The sequence below is a fragment of the Lasioglossum baleicum genome, unplaced genomic scaffold (genome assembly GCF_051020765.1).
Source record: "Lasioglossum baleicum unplaced genomic scaffold, iyLasBale1 scaffold1983, whole genome shotgun sequence".
Classification (NCBI taxonomy): Eukaryota; Metazoa; Arthropoda; class Insecta; order Hymenoptera; family Halictidae; genus Lasioglossum; species Lasioglossum baleicum.
In genome coordinates, this window is record NW_027471042.1 from 5001 (window position 1) to 12500 (window position 7500).

Sequence of the window (7500 nt, forward strand, 5' to 3'; positions counted from 1 at the left end):
AATTCATTTTTACTCGTTCGAATTCTCAGAGAACCTTTCGAACGAGTTTATATCATATTCCTCCCTCAATCTCTCTTCTCTCTTAAGTTTTGTATAAATTCATTTTTACTCGTTCGAATTCTCAGAGAACCTTTCGAACGAGTTTATATCATATTGCCACCTTCCTTCTTTTCCTTTCTTTCTTAACCTCGAACAAATTCATTTGCCAGATATTCCTGCGTTCTCGGTTTATATTTTTCTCATAACATCACAAATCATTACGTGTAGTGCATAAAATTCATGTTTAATATTTCCCTTTTGGGTTTCTCTCGAGAACAAATTCTTATATTTCCTTGCGTTCTCAGGTTGAGCTAACATCTGGTAGCACGAGTATCCCACGTAGCACGTAACCACGGGCGCTGGACAATCGACACAAGTGCCGAGGAAGCGCGGACAGGACGCATGCTGGGCTCTGGGTGTAACAATGCCCCTCCGAAAGCCAACCTCATTTTATTTACTTTTCGTTTCTCTGCAAACAAGAAGTTTGACTTCTTTCTAGTTTTAGTTTCTCTCAAACATCTTTCCATAACTATCTCAAACTTTTAGCTCGGATAGAAGAGTTGATGCTCAGTTAGTACGAGTATACACATCAGTGCATACAAGTCACCAACCTCCTCGATGGGAGGCTCGCCACATAAGGGCCATTCGGTCTTAGACACCGACCCGTGGCAATGCTGTGTAGAGAAAAGTTCTAAACGAAGTACGGAACGAAACAGTCGAGACCGAAGTCTCGAGGCGCCGTGAACTGCTTCTCGACCGAGATCGTAGAATAGCCCCAAGCGCGCGCTGAACCGCCCGACTCGCCGAACCGTCGAGTCTCTTAAGGATACCGAACGGCCGGCAAGGACGCCGGCGCCGCGCGGTGAATAGCACGCGCGCTTATGGGTGCAAACCGCCGCGGCAACAGCCCGTCCGGCGGGGCTGTTGGGACTTAGAAAAATTTTTGCATGAAAAATTTTTTTGTACAACACAATAAATATTTATATTTCCAGGATATTTAACACAAAATATTCAACTTTTCATATACTATCTCGGTACTTTGAACATTTTTCAAGTCCAACCGCCAAGAGTAAACTTATCTTTCTATCGTATCTAGACCATTATAAATATTAGATCATTGTATAATAAAGCATTCTAACAATAAATATCAAGTATCAAAGCTCTAGGATGAATATTTATCGAATAAACTCAGAATAATGTTCCGGGCGCATTGCGTGCAACTCCGACCGAAGTGAAATTTTTCTAAGTCCAACCGCCAAGAGTAAACTTTTTTCCTAGCGTTCCCAGACCATTATAAATATTAGATCATTGTATAATAACGCATTCTAACAATAAATATCAAGTATCAAAGCTCTAGGATGAATATTTATCGAATAAACTCAGAATAATGTTCCGGGCGCATTGCGAGCAACTCCGACCGAAGCGAAATTTTTCTAAGTCCAACCGCCAAGAGTAAACTTTTTTCCTAGCGTTCCCAGACCATTATAAATATTAGATCATTGTATAATAACGCATTCTAACAATAAATATCAAGTATCAAAGCTTTAGGATGAATATTTATCGAATAAACTCAGAATAATGTTCCGGGCGCATTGCGAGCAACTCCGACCGAGAGAAATTTTTCTAAGTCCAACCGCCAAGAGTAAACTTTTTTCCTAGCGTTCCCAGACCATTATAAATATTAGATCATTGTATAATAACGCATTCTAACAATAAATATCAAGTATCAAAGCTTTAGGATGAATATTTATCGAATAAACTCAGAATAATGTTCCGGGCGCATTGCGAGCAACTCCGACCGAGCGAAATTTTTCTAAGTCCAACCGCCAAGAGTAAACTTTTTTCCTAGCGTTCCCAGACCATTATAAATATTAGATCATTGTATAATAACGCATTCTAACAATAAATATCAAGTATCAAAGCTCTAGGATGAATATTTATCGAATAAACTCAGAATAATGTTCCGGGCGCATTGCGAGCAACTCCGACCGAAGCGAAATTTTTCTAAGTCCAACCGCCAAGAGTAAACTTTTTTCCTAGCGTTCCCAGACCATTATAAATATTAGATCATTGTATAATAACGCATTCTAACAATAAATATCAAGTATCAAAGCTTTAGGATGAATATTTATCGAATAAACTCAGAATAATGTTCCGGGCGCATTGCGAGCAACTCCGACCGAGAGAAATTTTTCTAAGTCCAACCGCCAAGAGTAAACTTTTTTCCTAGCGTTCCCAGACCATTATAAATATTAGATCATTGTATAATAACGCATTCTAACAATAAATATCAAGTATCAAAGCTTTAGGATGAATATTTATCGAATAAACTCAGAATAATGTTCCGGGCGCATTGCGAGCAACTCCGACCGAGCGAAATTTTTCTAAGTCCAACCGCCAAGAGTAAACTTTTTTCCTAGCGTTCCCAGACCATTATAAATATTAGATCATTGTATAATAACGCATTCTAACAATAAATATCAAGTATCAAAGCTTTAGGATGAATATTTATCGAATAAACTCAGAATAATGTTCCGGGCGCATTGCGAGCAACTCCGACCGAGCGAAATTTTTCTAAGTCCAACCGCCAAGAGTAAACTTTTTTCCTAGCGTTCCCAGACCATTATAAATATTAGATCATTGTATAATAACGCATTCTAACAATAAATATCAAGTATCAAAGCTTTAGGATGAATATTTATCGAATAAACTCAGAATAATGTTCCGGGCGCATTACGAGCAACTCCGACCGAGCGAAATTTTTCTAAGTCCAACCGCCAAGAGTAAACTTTTTTCCTAGCGTTCCCAGACCATTATAAATATTAGATCATTGTATAATAACGCATTCTAACAATAAATATCAAGTATCAAAGCTTTAGGATGAATATTTATCGAATAAACTCAGAATAATGTTCCGGGCGCATTGCGAGCAACTCCGACCGAGCGAAATTTTTCTAAGTCCAACCGCCAAGAGTAAACTTTTTTCCTAGCGTTCCCAGACCATTATAAATATTAGATCATTGTATAATAACGCATTCTAACAATAAATATCAAGTATCAAAGCTCTAGGATGAATATTTATCGAATAAACTCAGAATAATGTTCCGGGCGCATTGCGAGCAACTCCGACCGAGCGAAATTTTTCTAAGTCCAACCGCCAAGAGTAAACTTTTTTCCTAGCGTTCCCAGACCATTATAAATATTAGATCATTGTATAATAACGCATTCTAACAATAAATATCAAGTATCAAAGCTTTAGGATGAATATTTATCGAATAAACTCAGAATAATGTTCCGGGCGCATTGCGAGCAACTCCGACCGAGCGAAATTTTTCTAAGTCCAACCGCCAAGAGTAAACTTTTTTCCTAGCGTTCCCAGACCATTATAAATATTAGATCATTGTATAATAACGCATTCTAACAATAAATATCAAGTATCAAAGCTTTAGGATGAATATTTATCGAATAAACTCAGAATAATGTTCCGGGCGCATTGCGAGCAACTCCGACCGAGCGAAATTTTTCTAAGTCCAACCGCCAAGAGTAAACTTTTTTCCTAGCGTTCCCAGACCATTATAAATATTAGATCATTGTATAATAACGCATTCTAACAATAAATATCAAGTATCAAAGCTCTAGGATGAATATTTATCGAATAAACACAGAATAATGTTCCGGGCGCATTGCGAGCAACTCCGACCGTGCGAAATTTTTCTAAGTCCAACCGCCAAGAGTAAACTTTTTTCCTAGCGTTCCCAGACCATTATAAATATTAGATCATTGTATAATAACGCATTCTAACAATAAATATCAAGTATCAAAGCTCTAGGATGAATATTTATCGAATAAACTCAGAATAATGTTCCGGGCGCATTCCGAGCAACTCCGACCGAGCGAAATTTTTCTAAGTCCAACCGCCAAGAGTAAACTTTTTTCCTAGCGTTCCCAGACCATTATAAATATTAGATCATCGTGTGGTAAAGCATTTTGAAGACAAATATCAAGTATGAAAGCGCTCGGATGAGTATTTATCGAATAAACTGAGAATAATGTTCGGAGCGCATCGCTTGCTCGGCCGCTCGAACGAATCGTTCGCGCGCCGAGGCGCGTCGGATCGCCGTGCGAAGGAGCTCGAGCGAAATTTTTCTAAGTCCAACCGCCAAGAGTAAACTTTTCTCCCCGAGCTCCCGCACGACTTTAATCGTTATATCCACGCACGATACCGCTTGTCATCAATATTTCTCGAGTTTCAATGCTCTCGGACGCGTATTGCTCCAGTTTTTGTGAAATATTGCTCCGACCGCCAAGAGTAAACTTATCTTTCCGGCTTACTCGGACAATTATAAATATTAGATCATCGTGTGGTAAAGCATTTTGAAGACAAATATCAAGTATGAAAGCGCTCGGATGAGTATTTATCGAATAAACTGAGAATAATGTTCGGAGCGCATCGCTTGCTCGGCCGCTCGAACGAATCGTTCGCGCGCCGAGGCGCGTCGGATCGCCGTGCGAAGGAGCTCGAGCGAAATTTTTCTAAGTCCAACCGCCAAGAGTAAACTTTTCTCCCCGAGCTCCCGCACGACTTTAATCGTTATATCCACGCACGATACCGCTTGTCATCAATATTTCTCGAGTTTCAATGCTCTCGGACGCGTATTGCTCCAGTTTTTGTGAAATATTGCTCCGACCGCCAAGAGTAAACTTATCTTTCCGGCTTACTCGGACAATTATAAATATTAGATCATCGTGTGGTAAAGCATTTCGAAGACAAATATCAAGTATGAAAGCGCTCGGATGAGTATTTATCGAATAAACTGAGAATAATGTTCGGAGCGCATCGCTTGCTCGGCCGCTCGAACGAATCGTTCGCGCGCCGAGGCGCGTCGGATCGCCGTGCGAAGGAGCTCGAGCGAAATTTTTCTAAGTCCAACCGCCAAGAGTAAACTTTTCTCCCCGAGCTCCCGCACGACTTTAATCGTTATATCCACGCACGATACCGCTTGTCATCAATATTTCTCGAGTTTCAATGCTCTCGGACGCGTATTGCTCCAGTTTTTGTGAAATATTGCTCCGACCGCCAAGAGTAAACTTATCTTTCCGGCTTACTCGGACAATTATAAATATTAGATCATCGTGTGGTAAAGCATTTGGAAGACAAATATCAAGTATGAAAGCGCTCGGATGAGTATTTATCGAATAAACTGAGAATAATGTTCGGAGCGCATCGCTTGCTCGGCCGCTCGAACGAATCGTTCGCGCGCCGAGGCGCGTCGGATCGCCGTGCGAAGGAGCTCGAGCGAAATTTTTCTAAGTCCAACCGCCAAGAGTAAACTTTTCTCCCCGAGCTCCCGCACGACTTTAATCGTTATATCCACGCACGATACCGCTTGTCATCAATATTTCTCGAGTTTCAATGCTCTCGGACGCGTATTGCTCCAGTTTTTGTGAAATATTGCTCCGACCGCCAAGAGTAAACTTATCTTTCCGGCTTACTCGGACAATTATAAATATTAGATCATCGTGTGGTAAAGCATTTGGAAGACAAATATCAAGTATGAAAGCGCTCGGATGAGTATTTATCGAATAAACTGAGAATAATGTTCGGAGCGCATCGCTTGCTCGGCCGCTCGAACGAATCGTTCGCGCGCCGAGGCGCGTCGGATCGCCGTGCGAAGGAGCTCGAGCGAAATTTTTCTAAGTCCAACCGCCAAGAGTAAACTTTTCTCCCCGAGCTCCCGCACGACTTTAATCGTTATATCCACGCACGATACCGCTTGTCATCAATATTTCTCGAGTTTCAAAGCTCTCGAACGCGTATTGCTCCAGTTTTTGTGAAATATTGCTCCGACCGCCAAGAGTAAACTTATCTTTCCGGCTTACTCGGACAATTATAAATATTAGATCATCGTGTGGTAAAGCATTTCGAAGACAAATATCAAGTATGAAAGCGGTCGGATGAGTATTTATCGAATAAACTGAGAATAATGTTCGGAGCGCATCGCTTGCTCGGCCGCTCGAACGAATCGTTCGCGCGCCGAGGCGCGTCGGATCGCCGTGCGAAGGAGCTCGAGCGAAATTTTTCTAAGTCCAACCGCCAAGAGTAAACTTTTCTCCCCGAGCTCCCGCACGACTTTAATCGTTATATCCACGCACGATACCGCTTGTCATCAATATTTCTCGAGTTTCAATGCTCTCGGACGCGTATTGCTCCAGTTTTTGTGAAATATTGCTCCGACCGCCAAGAGTAAACTTATCTTTCCGGCTTACTCGGACAATTATAAATATTAGATCATCGTGTGGTAAAGCATTTTGAAGACAAATATCAAGTATGAAAGCGCTCGGATGAGTATTTATCGAATAAACTGAGAATAATGTTCGGAGCGCATCGCTTGCTCGGCCGCTCGAACGAATCGTTCGCGCGCCGAGGCGCGTCGGATCGCCGTGCGAAGGAGCTCGAGCGAAATTTTTCTAAGTCCAACCGCCAAGAGTAAACTTTTCTCCCCGAGCTCCCGCACGACTTTAATCGTTATATCCACGCACGATACCGCTTGTCAACAATATTTCTCGAGTTTCAATGCTCTCGGACGCGTATTGCTCCAGTTTTTGTGAAATATTGCTCCGACCGCCAAGAGTAAACTTATCTTTCCGGCTTACTCGGACAATTATAAATATTAGATCATCGTGTGGTAAAGCATTTCGAAGACAAATATCAAGTATGAAAGCGCTCGGATGAGTATTTATCGAGTTATTGAGAAATAATGTTCCGAGTTATATTTCGACGTGTACTAATCGTGTTCTATCGGTCGTGCGGGTAAACGGCGGGAGTCAGTTTTGGTCTGTACTGTTAGGTAGATCGTCCCCGGATATGTTTGCGATGCGCGTGTTTGGATTAACGAGATTCCCTCTGTCCCTTTTTTTTTTTTCGTTCGAACCATGTCTGTGGATTTGTGCGGATATTGGGATGCCGGTTTTGGGCATTGTCAATAAAACAACATGTAATTGGTTGAAATAATACAATATGTTGATATTGTATTATATTATTCGTATCTTATTAATAAAATAAAAAATTTATATTTTAATTTTTTACTTTTAAATCACATGTATTATTTTCAGGTGGCATTCGTATGGGATAATTGGTTATTTCAGCTACATTGTTCTAATAATATAAGGAATATGCTGCTAGAACTCCGGCAATACGCTGCTAGAAGATGAAGCAGTACGGCGCTACAACATGAAGCTATACGCCGCTGGAACTCTGGAAATGGGCCGCTGTAACTGAAAGCAGTACGCTGCTGTAAATAAGGCAATACGCCGCTGTAAATAGAGGCAATACGCCGCTGTGAATAAGGCAATACGCCGCTGTAAGTAGAAGCAACACGCCGCTGTGAATAAGGCAATACGCCGCTGTAAATAGAGGCAATACGCCGCTGTGAATAAGGCAATACGCCGCTGTAAGTAGAA